Source organism: Brassica oleracea, chromosome C8, assembly GCF_000695525.1.
Source record: "Brassica oleracea var. oleracea cultivar TO1000 chromosome C8, BOL, whole genome shotgun sequence".
Lineage (NCBI taxonomy): Eukaryota > Viridiplantae > Streptophyta > Magnoliopsida > Brassicales > Brassicaceae > Brassica > Brassica oleracea.
This window is the reverse complement of record NC_027755.1, coordinates 27,107,778-27,124,804: the sequence shown is the minus strand read 5'-3', so window position 1 is coordinate 27,124,804 and position 17,027 is coordinate 27,107,778. Positions and strand designations below refer to the sequence as shown.

The 17,027-nt window shown below is 33.2% G+C and overlaps 1 long non-coding RNA gene and 1 pseudogene across 4 annotated transcripts; one reads left to right on the top strand and one right to left on the bottom strand.

Annotated features, from left to right (window-relative positions):
* Positions 1 to 2,011: 2,011 nt before the first annotated feature.
* Positions 2,012 to 5,104, bottom strand: LOC106309077 (annotated as a pseudogene).
* Positions 5,105 to 11,212: 6,108 nt separating this feature from the next.
* Positions 11,213 to 13,143, top strand: LOC106311061. Of its 4 annotated transcripts, none has more exons than XR_001263916.1 (7): positions 11,213 to 11,284; positions 11,375 to 11,468; positions 11,672 to 12,170; positions 12,246 to 12,378; positions 12,568 to 12,638; positions 12,731 to 12,819; positions 12,925 to 13,143. It is a non-coding gene; the product is annotated as an uncharacterized LOC106311061 (long non-coding RNA). The 4 variants fall into 4 exon arrangements; XR_001263917.1 differs by lacking the exon at positions 11,213 to 11,284 and having other exon boundaries at positions 11,324 to 11,468; positions 11,672 to 12,013; positions 12,107 to 12,170; XR_001263915.1 differs by lacking the exon at positions 11,213 to 11,284 and having other exon boundaries at positions 11,324 to 11,468.
* The last annotated feature ends 3,884 nt before the right edge of the window (positions 13,144 to 17,027 follow it).

Here is a 17,027-nt window from a genome sequence, read left to right as displayed (position 1 = left end):
ACCAAACAAAGACGAGCTAGGAATCGGGTCATTTGTATCAAGGATAAAGAGGGCAGGATGGTAGAGAGCGATGGCGGAATAGAAAAGGTGGCTGTCGAGTATTTCCAAGATCTCTTCTCTACCTCTATACCTACAGATATGTATGCTTCTTTGCGCTTTATAAAAAATAAAGTATCAGCAACCACAAATGACACTCTTACAGCTGAACCGACGGAGGAGGAAATCAAAAAAGCTTTATTTGATATTAACCTGGATAAAGCCCCAGGCCCAGATGGTATGACGAGCAGACTTTTCCAGAGGTTTTGGCATGTTATGCAAAAAGATATCATCAGATTAGTGAAAGACTTCTTTATTGATGGGAATTTTGACCCGAGACTGAATCAGACCAATATTTGTTTGATCCCAAAGAAGATGGGAAGATGAAACACTTTATGTGGCAAGCTTTGACATGATGTATAGCGACAACTGAGAGACTCGCCTATAGACACTTGGGCACCGATAGGAGCTTAGCTGATTTCAAAGACTCAATCTGCCTTTGTGGCACGACGGTTGATCACAGATAATATTCTACTTGCGCTGAATGCCCCCCAGCCCTCCAGGTGTGGGCTTTATTGGACTATCCGTCCCTTCCGGGTTACTTCCCGAGTACCTCTGTTTATCAAAACATGAACTTCCTTTTTTGGAAGAAGAGAAACGTGGCCTCTATGGAACCACTTATTGAGACTTTCCCATGGATCTTATGGTACATTTGGAAGGCTCGCAATGATAAAATTTTCAATGGTAAGGATATCTCCCCTTTGGATACCCTTCAGCTAGCTTCCCTTGAAGCTGAATGTTGGAGAAAAGCTAATTTACTGGAGGAGGGAGAAGAAGAGGAGCAACATCTTGCTCCGTCGCTGGTTTCGCCTCTTCCTGTCGACCCCAATTATAATATCCCATAAACACACAAATTTCTAACCATTGTACATGTCATACAAATCGATTACTAAAGATAGAAACTGTAGGCATTCACATCTGCAAAATTTCTATAACAGATGTGTTTTAACCAGTTAGGTCCTTAACAGATCCGTTTTCTCTTTTAAAGATTATTTTTCTTATTTCAGTTTCGTAATTCCAAAGAAATACATACTTGATCATTGGGAAGCGCTACTAGCCTTTATTTTTCTGGATTGTCCTTTTGATTTTCAGTTGAACCAGATTGATATTTGTCGAAGGATTTGATTTTGTTTTTAATTATGTTTTTAGTGAAAATTTTCTCAACTAAAATAATTAGGATAAAACCCTTCAATTTTTTATATAATATATACAAACTTTTTAGGTCTATTGGATTCCGTCTTATTGTGTCTAACATTTAGAAATTCTATATGAAATAGTCATTTGTAAAAGTTTTCTCAAATTCCACCTTATTGAAAAATCTAGATTTTTCAATAAAATCTATCAAATGGGATCTAGTGAGGTTTGGATTATATTTTATAGTGAAAAAGCAATGAATTGAAATACCAACTTTTATGAAGGTATCTGAAGCTTTTTTAACAAATAAAAAATGTACTTCATTTTTTAAAAAGAAAATCAAACTGTTTGAGATGAAAATATTTTTTTTTGAACATATGAAAATCGATTTTCAAAAACTTTATATATTTATATTTCATAAAATGATAAAATATCAAATTATAGTATTACATTAAATAAATATTTAAAATTAAAAGGTTTATTCAAAAATTCTGAAAGTTCTTCAAAACACCTTAAAACTTGTAACAATTTGTTTAAAAGAGTTACTCGAATCTCAGATTTTCTTGATTTTTCCAAATCTTGAATTCTCTCAAAAAAATGTTTTATAGAATGGCATGTTAAATGAGCATATCTCTGATTCCTTCACAATCCCCTACATGCACAATTTACCAAATTTTTGTTGTTTGAAATTTTTTGTAAAGTTTAAATTATGTTTGTAACTTCAATCATGAAAGGCTACTATATAAATGCTTAAATAACAAGAAACTATGAGCCTCGGAGACTAAGGCGACCATACTTGCGAATAGTCTTTGGATAAAGGACCAGAAATCTCCAACCACGAACGTTAAAAACATGTGTCCACTAGGGTATCTCCAACCACTAATTGATCTTTCTTCCCACGAACGTTAAAAACATGGGTCCACTAGAGTATCTCCAACCATTATATTAATTTGATGTTGAAATTATAACAGATTTGATATTTTGGTTCATATTTTTTTTTGCCATTTTCAACCATAACACTAAATATTACACTAAAAGTAGAAAACTTGTCACAAATACCACATTTATATTACCACTTTTAATGTTACACTAATCAATTTTAATGAAAGGCAAATGACAATTATATCACTAGGGTTAACTAATTTAGACTTAAGGTTTAGAGTTGAGTGTTATGATAGGTTTTTGGAATGTAAAATTTCGGATTCTAATAAATATATAAATAAATACTTAAAAAATATTTTTAAACAATTTAAAAATAGTTTCAAACATAATTTTTCGATTTTCAAAAAAAATTGAAAAAAGAAAAAAAATTCAAAAAACAATTATAAAAAAGTTCGAATTTGAAAATGTATAATTCGAAAGCATAAAAAAATATATTTTTTCTTTATTTTTTGTTATTTATTTAAATAATTATTTATTATATATATATATAGAACATGGTATAAGAGTCTTTTGCTACTTAATGAAGAATATATTTTTAAAAATGTCCATTTAATGGTGGTAAAAATTAATAATGATACCATGAAAGTGGTAAACATGAAATTCCCCAAAGTAATATTATATATTATTTGATATTTGATATTTTATGGTTTTAATAATTTTTTTATTTTTATTAATATAATTTATAAATAATTAGTTTATCATATTTAGATATTATGTTTGATAAAATTTTGTAATTTTACATTTATATAATTTATTTATATTTATATTTTCGGTTTAACAGTATTATACTTTTATTTATTTATTGTATATAAATATTAAAAATTACAAACTATTAATTATGAAAAACCCATAAGAAAATAATATATTTATTTTATGTTTTGAGTGTTTATTTCAAATTTTATATGCATTTTAATCTTATTCAACCTATATTATTAATTTCTATATTTTATAAATACTAATTAAAATTTTATATTATTAAAAATAAAATATAAAGTTCTATGATATTTTATTTTTAATAATATAAAGTAAATGATAATAATCATTTAATGGTTTCTTACTTGAAAATAAAATAAAAATATTTAATTATGTAAAAATAATTAAAAAATGCAAATAATACAGTATATTTATGTTTAGTCACAAATTTGAACTAATTAATAATAATAATTAAACTATATTATTAAATAAAACATAATAATATATGTATATTAAATATTGGGTGTGATGAATAGTATTACACACTATTTACTCTACACCAAATTTGGTGAGATAGTGTAATTTTTAGTGTCTCATTGGAGAAGAACTTACACCATATTTGGTGTTTTGGTGTGACGGTGTCCCATTGGGATTAGCCTACCTTAACTCTTGAAGACATTTGGAGGGCACGGTCTCTTCTGAACGCATTTTAAGGAACAACGAAAAATCATTCTTGAACTGATTTGAATAACTCTTGAAGACATTTGGAGGGCATGTATGATTAATATGAATGCTTTTAGTGTTGTTCTCATGCCATCAGGAAATTTAGAAAGCCAATGGACGCTAAACGACGAATGAACAAAATGAAGAGACTTGCTAGGGAATAGCCTTGAGTAGAAGGAACCTGGAACTCCTGAAACAAAGCACTTTTCTTTAGCCTGCTTATCTAAGAAAGAAGGAACCAACTTGAAGGTAGTATTGAAATCGTTCTCTGTAAGATCATTCAAACCACATTCTATTTCCGGTACGTTTTGACACATTTATTGGTATGACTCCATGATTGTGTTTTACATACATGATCAACAACGTGCTTTTTCCAGAAGAACAACCTGAGTATGCCACTTTAATGCAACCGGGAAATACAAATTTTATTACCATTTCTCGTCCGATTTCTTTCACCACTGGTTGGGTTTTATAGGAAACAGTTCTCTGTAAACCCCAAATAGTGTTGGTATTTTCTATTAAGCCAGATGAGCTTTCGACCTAAAATCAATTAGTGATATAAGTGAAATGGTTCATCTATCTTATATATTGTTTAGGTTTCCTTCCAACTACCGATATAAGACACTTTGTGTCTAATAAGCCCCTCAAGATGATGACTCTTTGAACGTCAATCTCGGAATGTTCGGGCAAAGATCGATGGGCCAACTTTAGACAAGACTGATGTGGATCGGGTTGGGTTGTGTGGATCGGGCTCTAATACCATGTTAAGCTAGATGGGCATCCAACCTAAAATCAATTGGTGATAAGTGGAGTGGTTCATCTATATTATATATTGCTTAGGTTCTCTTCCAACTACTGATGTGAAACATTTTGTGTCTAATATTTTTATATTTTATTAAGATGACTTGATATACAAACAATATAAAAATAGTCGGGGATATGGTGATCCGATTAAGTTAACCAAATTGCTCTTATTCACCACATTGCTCTAACGTTGAGAGACCAGGCGGTAGAGCTGGGAAGAGGTCAAATTCGTCATGCTTGATCCGTTAACCAACAGATTGGATCTTTTTTTCTTTAATCCAACCTGCGTAATTGGCAAAGAAAAATCTTATATATACTCGCATCTACCCTGTCAAAATTTATAGGTAAACCATGAAACCACTATATTTTTAAATATAATAAATTATATTTTAAATAATATATTAATTATTTTTTAAAAAATAATATAAAATAATATTTATAATTAATATAATAAAAATGAAATATTTTATATATTTTATGAAAATATAAATTTTATAAAAAGAAATTGTAAGAAAATTCCAGTTGAGATATACCCACAAATCAATTTTGGTCAATCCCCACTCACCCCTGCAGCGAATTCCGATTAAAATTTGCAGCCATACTAGGAGGACGATTACTCAGCTAGGAGTAGGGACGGGGTCGTCATAGAGTGTCTTGGTACCTGATAATGGGCATTAGAAGCGTAACTGTGTTCACCAGTACCCCCGTTCATGCTAATAGCGTTCACCAAAGATTCCCTTAGTTTACACCAATTTAATTTAATCACATAAAAAATCAAAAGAAGTATAGCAATAAGCAAACAATGGTTAGTTTTCTTTCAAAAATATAATTTTGGAAAAAAATGGCCAAATTAACTGACCTCAATACGGAATGAGTTACCAAAAAAAGTCACAAACTGATATATATTAATCCAGATTTTAGCAGCGAACGAACATGGATCGACCACAGTCTAGATTTATTCCAAACATCAAATGTTTTAAGAAATCATATTCAGTTAAAATAATTATTAAAACAGATCTAGAACTAAGCTGTGCTTGGGTTTTGGAAAGTAATTGATGCCATTGCTCTGTTTCTCTTTAGCTTAAGTTGTTTCAATGTTTGAGAATAGTTTAGACCTATTTTGGAGCCTAAAAATCATTTATATCATAATTGCGGTTTTAGGTTCAAATCTGCTTTTTGCGGACTTAAACAGACTGGATACAAGCCAGTTGTAGCAAGCTTTCACACTCAGTGATGACATTTACATCTTTAGCAAAATAAAATGTCTATGCCTACAAAACAGTAGGTTCATTAAGAAGCAAGACCTGGTCACTCATGCCTTTCCATTTTCCAAGCAAACCCTTTTACCCAAAAGAAAGATTGATTCTTACCTTGAGGAAGACATGATCTACACGGAATTTAAACTGGTTATTTTTTTACCAAATTGGTAATGAATTAACTTAATAATGTTTGGTTTTTGCTAGCTGGGATAAGCTATATATATGCTTCCGAAAGAGTCTACACACATACAAATGTTTTAATTTGGACTATTACGTGTGCATGAACTAGGGTATGCAGATGGTTGCATATTTCATTCACACCTACTCAGATTATTAGCTTGGTGAGAGTGGAAAATGTAATGGCCCAAATATTTTTACAGACAAAAGGTGATGAAACTCATGAGATATGTAATATATCTCAAAAGTCAAAAGTCAAAACTCACACCAACAAATCTTTCAGACGGTGTCTTATTATGGGTGTTGATATTGTCATTGTCATCTTGATTTCATATTCGAATTTTGCAAAAACCGACCGTGAATAATCTATTAGACAAAAAGTATTTCAGTAGTTCAAAAGGGATCATAACTATTATATAAGATAGATAGTCAAATCTACTTATCACCAATTAGTTTTAAGTTGGAAGTCCATCTAGCTTAATATTTACACCTTTAGCAAAATAAAATGTCTATGACTACAAAACAGTAGGTTCATTACGGAGCGAGACTTGATCACTCATGCCTTTCCATTTTCCAAGCAAACCTTTTACCAAAAAGAAAGACCGATTCTTACCTTGAGGAAGACATGATGTACACGGAATTTAAACTGGTTACATTTTTTTACCAAATTGGTAATGGATTAGCTTAATAATGTTTGGTTTTAGCTAGCTGGGATAAGCTATATATATGCTTCCGAAAGAGTCTACACACATACAAATGTTTTAAATTTGTACTATTACGTGTACATGAACTAGGGTATGCAGATGGTTGCATATTTCATTCACACCTACTCAGATTACTAGTTTGGTGAGAGTGGAAAATGTAATGGCACACATACAAATGTTTTAAATTTGTACTATTACGTGTACATGAACTAGGGTATGCAGATGGTTGCATATTTCATTCACACCTACTCAGATTACTAGTTTGGTGAGAGTGGAAAATGTAATGGCCCAAAGATTTTAACAGACAAAAGGTGATGAAACTCATGTCAATACATAAGATATCTCAAAAGTCAAAAGTCAAAACTCACACCAACAAATCTTTCAGACGGTTGTTTTATTGTGGGTGTTGATATTGTCATTGTCTTGATTTCATATTCGAATTTTGCAAAAAACGACCATGAATAATCTATTGGACACAAAGTGTTCCACATCTATAGTTGAAAGGGATCATAACTAATATATAAGATAGATAGTCAAATCTACTTATCACCAATTAGTTTTAGGTTGGAAGTCTATCTTGCTTAATATTTACATCTTTAGCAAAATAAAATGTCCATGACTACAAAACAGTAGGTTCATTAAGAAGCAAGACCTGATCACTCATGCCTTTCCATTTTCCAAGCAAACCTTTTACCCAAAAAGAAAGACCGATTATTACCTTGAGGAAGACATGATGTACACGGAATTTAAAGTGTTTACTTTTTTTTACCAAATTGGTAATGGATTAGCTTAATAATTTTTGGTTTTAGCTAGCTGGGATAAGCTATATATATGCTTCCGAAAGAGTCTACACACATACAAATGTTTTAAATTTGGACTATTACGTGTACATGAACTAGGGTATGCAGATGGTTGCATATTTCATTCACACCTACTCAGATTACTAGCTTGGTGAGAGTGGAAAATGTAATGGCCCAAAGATTTTTACAGACAAAAGGTGATGAAACTCATGTCAATACATAATATATCTCAAAAGTCAAAAGTCGAAACTCATACCAACAAATATTTCAGACGATTGTCTTATTGTGGGTGTTGATATTGCCATTGTCGTCTTGATTTCATATTCGAATTTTGCAAAAAACGACCGTGAATAATCTATTAGACACAAAGTGTTCCACGTCTATAGTTGAAAGGGATCATAACTAACATATAAGATAGATAGTCAAATCTACTTATCACCAATTAGTTTTAGGTTGGAAGTCCATCTTGCTTAATATTTACATCTTTAGCAAAATAAATTGTCTATGACTACAAAACAGTAGGTTCATTAAGAAGCGAGACCTGATCACTCATGCCTTTCCATTTTCCAAGCAAACCTTTTACCCAAAAGAAAGACCGATTCTTACCTTGAGGAAGACATGATGTACACGGAATTTAAACTGGTTACTTTTTTTTACGAAATTGGTAATAGATTAGCTTAATAATGTTTGGTTTTAGCTAGCTGGGATAAGCTATATATATACTTCCGGAAGAGTCTACACACATACAAATATTTTAAATTTGGACTATTACGTGTGAATGAACTAGGGTATGCAGATGGTTGCATATTTCATTCACACCTATTCAGATTACTAGCTTGGTGAGAGTGGAAAATGTAATGGCCCAAAGATTTCTACAGACAAAACGTGATAAAACTCATGTCAATACATAATATATCTCAAAAGTCAAAAGTCAAAACTCACACCAACAAATCTTTCAGACAGTTGTCTTATTATGGGTGTTGATATTGTCATTGTCGTCTTGTTTTCATATTCAAATTTTGCAAAAAACGACACAGAGTGTTCCACATCTGTAGTTGAAATGGATTATAACTAATATATAAGATAGATAGTCAAATCTACTTATCACCAATTAGTTTTAGGTTGGAAGTCCATCTAACTTAATATTGTATTAGAGCCCGATCCACACAGTCCAACCCGATCCACATCGATTTAGCCCAAAGTTGGCTCATCGATCCTTGCCCGAACATTCTGAGATTGACACTCAAAGAACCATCATCTCAAAGGGGCGTATTAGACACAAAGTTTCACACATCGGTAGTTGGAAGGGATCATAACTAATATATAAGATAGATGAGTCAATCCACTTATCACCAATTGATTTTAATTTTGGTAGCCCATCTTAATTAACATAATCCATGTTTTCTGTCCGGCCCAGAACCTAATGTTACCATAATTTTTTTAAATTGTAGCGCATGTGGCAACAATTGTATCCAGTTCCAAACCCAAAAAAAAATGAGAATGTAAAACTTAAAAAAAATATCCTTTTCTGGAATATAGTAGTTTTTACAATTTAATAAAAGTTTCCCCATTTTTTCTCATTAAATTTAGAGTTAATTTGGTGAGTAACGAAAATGTGAATGGAAATGAAGAAAATAGCATTAATTTTAACATAATAGAGAAATTAACATTACGCTACAATGTATCCGGTTATATCCCTCATTTAAAATTACCTGGCAACGAGGGACAAAATAGATGACGTCGACGAATTCAGATATAGACAAGATTTACTGAGCAATATTCACTATCAAAGCAATGGAAGCCACCTACGTCCCATGCTTAGTTACCATATACGTATTTACTATGTGCGGTAAATGTGTGAATAAAAATAGAACACTTTTAATAAATGGTGTATCTCATTTCCTAAACATTGCAAGTCCATATCGATAAAAAGTATCAACCACATAGCAAAGAATGTGAATGCATAGAATAAGTAAATGAAGAGCCGAGTTAAGCAGTCAATACCCTAGTAATCAGAGTCTAATAAGTATTTTTGCACAAGAATTTGTTGCTTTCATAATATAATTAAAATGTTAAGGTAAATACATAATAGAATAGACAAAACAGATTTGAGATAGTAACTTATATACTTTTGCTCTTTTTGCATATGAGAGGACAAGATAAAGTGTTAGTGGTACTTGGGACGTGGGTTTGTGATCCTGATAAATGATGGATTTTTAAACCTGGCATATTTTTGAAAGTGAGCATTAAATTTGACTAGATACCGACATAAAGCTGATGGAGTTAGTTACCGCATGAGAGAATGCCTCTACGTAACATCAAAATATGTGACAAGATGGAGAGATGCATATGCCGCATTCCATAACCGTTGACACAGAAGTTGGGGTGTTTATACAAATGAGGCAATCAATTGAAAGGTCCATTTATTTGTGTCCATAGTTCGCCATACTTACGGATTGGAGGAAGTTGATCCAGCAACGAAGGTGGAGCCGCCTAGCCTCCACCGCCTATGCCTACCCGAGTAGGTGATGGAGCGGATGATGCCATCTTAGAGGATAAATGGCATGATTTTGTGGTGTCTCAGACCCCACTGACCGTGCCTCAAACAAACCCGAAGGCACACACATGATTTGGTAGTCCCCGAGGAATCTATTCCGTTCTGTCGAAATAGTATAGGAATGCTTCAATGTATAATTATTTCATGTGAAACAGGTGAAATAGAAATTCGTGAACTTAAAGATTATATTCGATTTTTAAATCCTCCGGGTGGAGCTGTTGGATCGATATTCCGGTTTAGATCTACGTTTCTCTCCTCGTGGCGGCTGTGTGACCCGGTGGGTAACCTCCTCCACCTGTGATCTACCGTTCTGAGTGACAGTGAGACAAACAGAGGAGCGATTTTACGGTCGGTGGAAGATGGATCAGGTTCATAATTCTCGTGGATGGCGCATCATAAGGATCCGCCTCAATGGATGGGTCTACCAGTAGGTGATCTCTGCAGCGGGCATGCGATGGTGCTCCACATTCCAGCATCAGCGACGTCGTCAATGTTCTTGTCCGGTAGTGGAGTACCACGCCATTGAAAACTAGGTTTGTTCCGTCTTTTCTTACTTCCATATTTCCGGCTAAGGAGTAAACTTTGACCCCTACAGTGACGAATTCACGCCAAACTTACATCGAAAGGTGAAGATGCATTGGGTGGGACCTTTCAGTTCCAATTATTTAGAGCCCGTTGCTATGGGATATACAATGTAATCTGGTTTTAGATTTTGTCCCTCTCGGGTTCTCATTGTTGTCATCTCTTTTGGTCTAATTAAGTGGTTAAGAGGCAGCTTATCATGGGTAGTAGGATGAGTTTGTACTTATTGAGGTGTAATTACAGCTGAGTTTTATATTGGATAGCGTAGAATCCAAATGTGTGGTTCTAGGTGATACTAGATTACTTTGTTTATAAATGTGATTAAATCATGTACTCCCATATTAACTAATGAAGAGTTGATATTTAAGCACAAAAAAAGTTATGAAATTTAGATTTTTATTTTTCTAACTAAGAAACTCCATCCAAACATTATAAAATCACTAAAAAACTTCTAAAATTCACGATTTATTTTTTCAATAGCAGTATATTTCAAATATTTTATGAAATGTCAAGTTCAAAACACTAAACTTTAAATGAAATTTTACACTTCTTATTTGACTAACAATCGATTTGTCATTTAAAAACAAATCTTTATATATAAAGTTGGGGTTGCTTCCCTCCTAGACTGTCCACGTAGGCGGACATGTCACTAATTCGAGTCTTGAGAAGTCGACACGTGTCCCTGCTGTATTAAAAGCATCACTTCATTTAATCTGAGCTTTTATTCTTAGGCGAATATCTATAGTGTTTTGGCTACTAATTTCTGATGCATTGTTTACATCGGCGAAGCGGTGTGTTCTCGGGTATAAATATGTCAGTATTTCTCATCTCCAAATCATCTTCTTTTCATATTTCTTATCATTCCATTTTCTCACATTCATATTAATCCAAAAACTTCCGCAGATTAGTGGCAAAGCCTGTTCTCCCTTTAAGCATGTAGTCTTTGTTTACTTCTATTCTCTATTAATGGGTTCTTGCCTCAGATTTCGTGTTGAGCGTACGTTCTCTCCATCTCTTTTCAATTTTCATTGTAGAATTTTCCAGAAATTATTGAGATTTTATCTCTCTGCAAATGATAAGTTCTGAGAAAAGAAATGAACTCTTTGAGAATCTTCATGTGATCCAAGTAAAAAAAGTCTTCACCTTATTCAGTTGTCTTTAGTTCTGACTTCAGTCAACCCTTTGTGTATGTGTCTGCAGATAAGAGCAGCAGCCTTTACGACCTTCATCTTACGAGTGTTCAATCATCATCATCGGCATCTCATAAAAGAAAGAAGATATACTTAGCAAAGCGATCTTCAAGAGCTTTCAACGAACTCAGACTTGCAACCAGAAACTTCAGATCAAACTCTGTTATACTAGAAGGCGATTTCAGTTCTGCTCTAGAGGTTCGATCGATGAGACTACTCTAACTCCAACTAGATCCATCACAGGTATTGCAGTTCCTGTCCAAGGGTCTTAACCCTGATGGATTTCAAGATCACCGAGAATGTCTGGTACAGACAACAAGGACTATTGTCACTCCAATCTCAAGTTTCCATGGTTTGATTCTCTGACCTGTTTGTGACATTTGTTAGCGATAAACTACTTGGTGCAGCCCTAACTTAGTAAAACTGATTGGTTATTGCTTGGAAGATGAACAACTGCTTCTTTTGTACGAGTTTATGCATAAGGAGTCTTGAGGATCATATGTTCACAAGTGAGTTCATAAGTCAAAATTTATTGAAACTATCAGGCGATTGTTTTTTCTTATGTTTTAATAGTGTTGAAGCAGATGATGTGCAGTTAAAGACATCACGCAGAGATTTGGTGCTTCGCTTTCAGCAATCGTGGTGACTTTCTTTACAAGATCTCATGACTGCTCCATGCGACGCTGGGATCGTACTGAAGAACCGTTCTTCCTCGAGGTAAATGAACCACTGCTTGAAGCCTTGAAGTTAATCCATTAATTTTTTCATAAAGAGCCAGAATCAAAAATATATAATAGATGCAGAAAGGGACCACATGTGAAATTTGAGGAAGTTCTTAACTGTATATAAAAGTTATTTTTTCCTTATTTTTGTTCTTAACACGTGTTAAGGTTGCTCTTGATGCAGCTAAAGAGCTTGCATTTCTTCTTACGACCATGTTTAAGTCATGTACACCTTCTAAGATCTTGCTCTACTCGGTATAAACCCTCTTTCCGAAGTCTCAGTGCTGTCTTAATGAACTTACAATGGTACTGACGTGGTTCTTTATGACAATCTATGACTACAATAGAAAACTATCAGACTTTGGTTTAGTGAGAGACTGTCCAAAGGGAGTCATGGGTACATTTGGCTATGCGGTTCCTCAGTATGTGTCAACAGGTACATTCTATAAATTCTCATATACCAAACTGGTTTTATTGTGAATTTTCAAAAGTAGCGAAAGAAGCAATCATATATGATTCTATATGTTTGTGTGATTCTCAGATCGGGATGCTCGCAATTCTCGAGAAAGTGGGATTGATAAATAATGTTTGAGAAAACCTAAAAAGAGCTAAGTCGCTGCTTACAAAGTGAAGATGCAAATATATATATAGAAAAAGGAGAGTTTTTTTTTTCTTTTACTGGGAAGATAATTTTGTTTTGAAAATATTATTAACAGTTTATATTATTGCTAAGCAGAAACTATTTAAATTTTAGTGAACATTTAGAAATGTATATTTTACCCTCATTTGAATATAACCTGAACTTCCACAGTTTTAGTTTTATTATTTTTATAAATTATATGGTTAATTTAATTTATATATATATTTTACTATTGATAGTTTAAATTTTTCATTCTACTTTAGTTATAATAATAAGTAAAATAAAATAAGTGTGCAAAAAAATATCTTAAAACATAAATGATGGGGTTATTTTCGGCTTTATCCATTTATGATAGTTATAATAAAAATTCATTATAAACTTATACACATAGTTTAAACCCAAAAAAGTGAGATAGTTGTTAAAAAAAAGTGTGTGATAGGCACCATGCATTTACGTCAGTACATTTTGAAAGAAAAATATACAATAGCCTTATACTAATCACTATGTTTTTTTCTTATCAAATCACTATGTTATTTCGATAGAGAGATGTATTAAATAATTAGCTATGTTTTGACCAAAAGATAAATAATTAGATATGTAGGCACACTTATACAAACACAGTTAAAAAACCAGAGAAATGTTTTGGTTTAAATGTTAATTAATCATTTATATTCTAAAGCACAAGTCACTCAACCAATTATATTATGACATGTGTCTATATCCTAATAAATAATTAAAAACCAAAATAATTTCTTAGCCAAAAATGCTTACGATCGCTGTTTTTTTTTACAAAAATCCTTAATATTTTCAAATTATAAAGTTTTAAATCCCTATATTTTCTCCAAGCACTACCAGCACGTTCAAAGATGAATCATGTATATAACTCCTAAAACCATGTCATGCTTTCAAACGGCTTCATCTTCTATATAATTTGCAATATCTAATTTGTTCTCCCTCTCCGATCCTGATTCAGTTTTCTTTTCTTCTCAACTTGATACTCTCTTTTTGCATGATTCCAACTGAGTTTCCTCTCTTCAAAAATGAATAGAAGATCAAAACATGTCAACAACTGAGGTAATAATATAACTATATAGGATCTTTTTTTTCTTCTCAATGGCTTATTATTAAGAAATGAATGAACAGCTGGCTGCGTATATAAAAACATCAGAACTTGACTCGAATGAAAATATGAACGTGAGTATTTGACACTTTTCTTTGAGTTAACTATGGGAACTTTCAATGTTTTTAAGTTTTTTCAGCAATAAATTTATTGACACTCATGATCAATAGAATGCTACTCATACAATCTAATTTATTTTATTTATTTTTGAAAATTTACAATCTAATTTATTAATAAAAGTATTTTATATGTAGGATGTAGCCCTTTCAAAATCTTTGTCGCTGGAAAATAAGTGCAGATGTTAGTAACATTGATCAGCAGATGATCGAATATTATTTGATTCTATTCCAGTTATGTTTATCAGCCTTTTTAATATTATTTATTCCATTTAAGTTACTGATAAAATATTATTTGATCAGCAGATGATCGATTAAGTAAACATAAAAATACTTTCTCATGTTTTGATGATCGAATTTTATGTATTCCATTCAGTGATTTGAACGGATTGGGTTTGGGTTGATTATAAATTTATTTGAAACAAACCATTAGTTGTCTTATCTGCTCAATATAATTCCAAAAAGTAGTGCTTATCTATAACTGCTATAGTACATTCTCAAGCCTTAGATTATAGGGTAGATTATATATGTAAATTCAATTGATTTTTTTTGTATAATAATATATTTAATTTTCTTTTGCAAATAGTCAACCTGCGTTATGGCGCTGGTAAATATTTATTCATTAACTAAACCAATTGGTTAAACAAACCAGGTCATTACAGTTTTATAAAAAACATAAAATGCTTCTACTCTTTTTTTTCTCATCGAGAAAGCTTCAGTTCAATAATTATTATTTGGTTAAGTAGATTTTGATCCATCAAATAGAATCCTTTTTTTACCTCTCCACCGGAATTTTACGCCGGTATCAGTCTACGTGATCAGCATTTATTTCTCCGCTCTCGTCTTTGAGTAGAGCTCAATCACCGGCCCTTGGCTACGGGATTTCTTTGGTTAATTTTGTTTCAAGTTTGGCAACTTTCCAAAATCCTCCTTCCTTTTTATCCTAATACAATCTTGTCATACAAGCAAACTTTCCTTATTTTCCTTTGTCTTGGAAAACACTCGCAATCAGCATTCAGCATAATGATTTCGCAAAAGACGGTATATGAATATAGCCACATTAAAGGGAATCCCCAATCATACGTGATTGACCTTCTACCCAAAAAAGATTTCTCACGGTGGTCTGAAGCTGCCGGAGGATCTAAAGTGTAAACCATGTCAAGTGATTTGCATAATGCTTTGAAAGCAATGTCGATTGAAGATGATGAGCCGATCATTCTCCCAGACGAACCAAGATTCAAGGTGTTTGAAGAGAACTCTCTAAGCCTTCTGGGAAGAATTCTAAATCCAGATTGCCAAACCATGTCTAGGATGATTGAAGATATGCCAAGGCACTGGAGAATTGTAGGCAGGGTAAGGGGTATCGCCTTGTCTCGAGACAAGTTTCAGTTCATATTCAAAAGGGAGGAAGACTTGCAGACGATTCTAAATGACAGACCATGGTCTTTCAACCACTGGACTATGTTATTTGAGAGATGGACAGAAACACCTCCTGGTGACTTTCTTACCAAGTTCGAGGTGTGGGTAAGGATACAGAATATTCCGTATAATTTCTACACGATGGATACGATGTATGCTTTGGCTAAAGCAGCTGGAGCAGTTATCGAAGTGGCTTATGATCCCAAAGTCTCGCATAAAGCAGATTTTATCAGGGCTTTGGTGTTGACATGAAGCAAAATTAAGCTGCCAGACTTGAGAATTAAGCTGTCAGACTTGAGAATTATGCTAGAGACTTCTAAGGTTTTATAAAGCTTTTATAAGGCTTTATAAGGGTCTTATAAGCTCGATTTTATTGAAGAGAAGAAGAAGAGAGAAGAAGACTGTTGAAGATATTTTATTATATTGTGTACTGAGGTCACTTGTCTTTAAATACTTGTACCCAGATCCACAATTAAATTAAGGAAACTATTCTCTCATTCTCTCTCTTAGATTTTGAGATCTACTTTCTCTCTCTCTATGTTCTTCATGTTCTTCATTCTCCATAAATAAACTCTCAATAATTTTCTCATTCTAACATGGTATCAGAGCATTAAGTTCCTGAAACTCACAAAAGCTTCCGCAAATTTCTTTCTTTCTTTTTCAGATTATCTTCAAAATCTGTTGGATACATCCTTTTATCCACTAGTCCAAAGGTCTTTCAAAAGGGAAGATTCTCACCAGAACTCAAGATAGAGGAGTACCCTATTCTCTGGAACTCAAGAAAGCTTCAACCATATCAGGAAAAGCTTCTTCAAAGTCCAGTTTATCTCAAAATCAGTAGGAACAATCTATTGTCCACTGGTCCATATCTCTCCATGAGGGAGGACTCCAACATGGTGTTGTTTCCAGGGTACAAGAAGACTAAGGAACAACATAAGAACCACAATATGCCAAGAAGAAGTGACTTGAATCAAGCCAGGAATGTAATCAAAGAGTTTGAGCATCCATCGATTCAAGGTCGAACCATGTATTCATCTGTCATTGGTGGTTCAAATGAAGAAGGAACATGGAGAAATACTGATGGTGCAGCCAACACTGGTGGTCCAGCAACCATGAGTGACCTACATTCCCTTATCCAAGTCTTTATCTCATCCAAGAAGGCTGGTACACACTCTCTTGACCCTAAACCTATCATTATAGATTCAGGAGCAAGTCATCACATGATTAGTGATAGAAACTTGATGAGTGATGTCCAGCCTGCCTCAGGGAATGTTCAAATAGCAAATGGTGATAAGATTAAGATAGAAGGGATAGGGAACCTGAGGTTGTTTGATAGGGAATCTACTGCC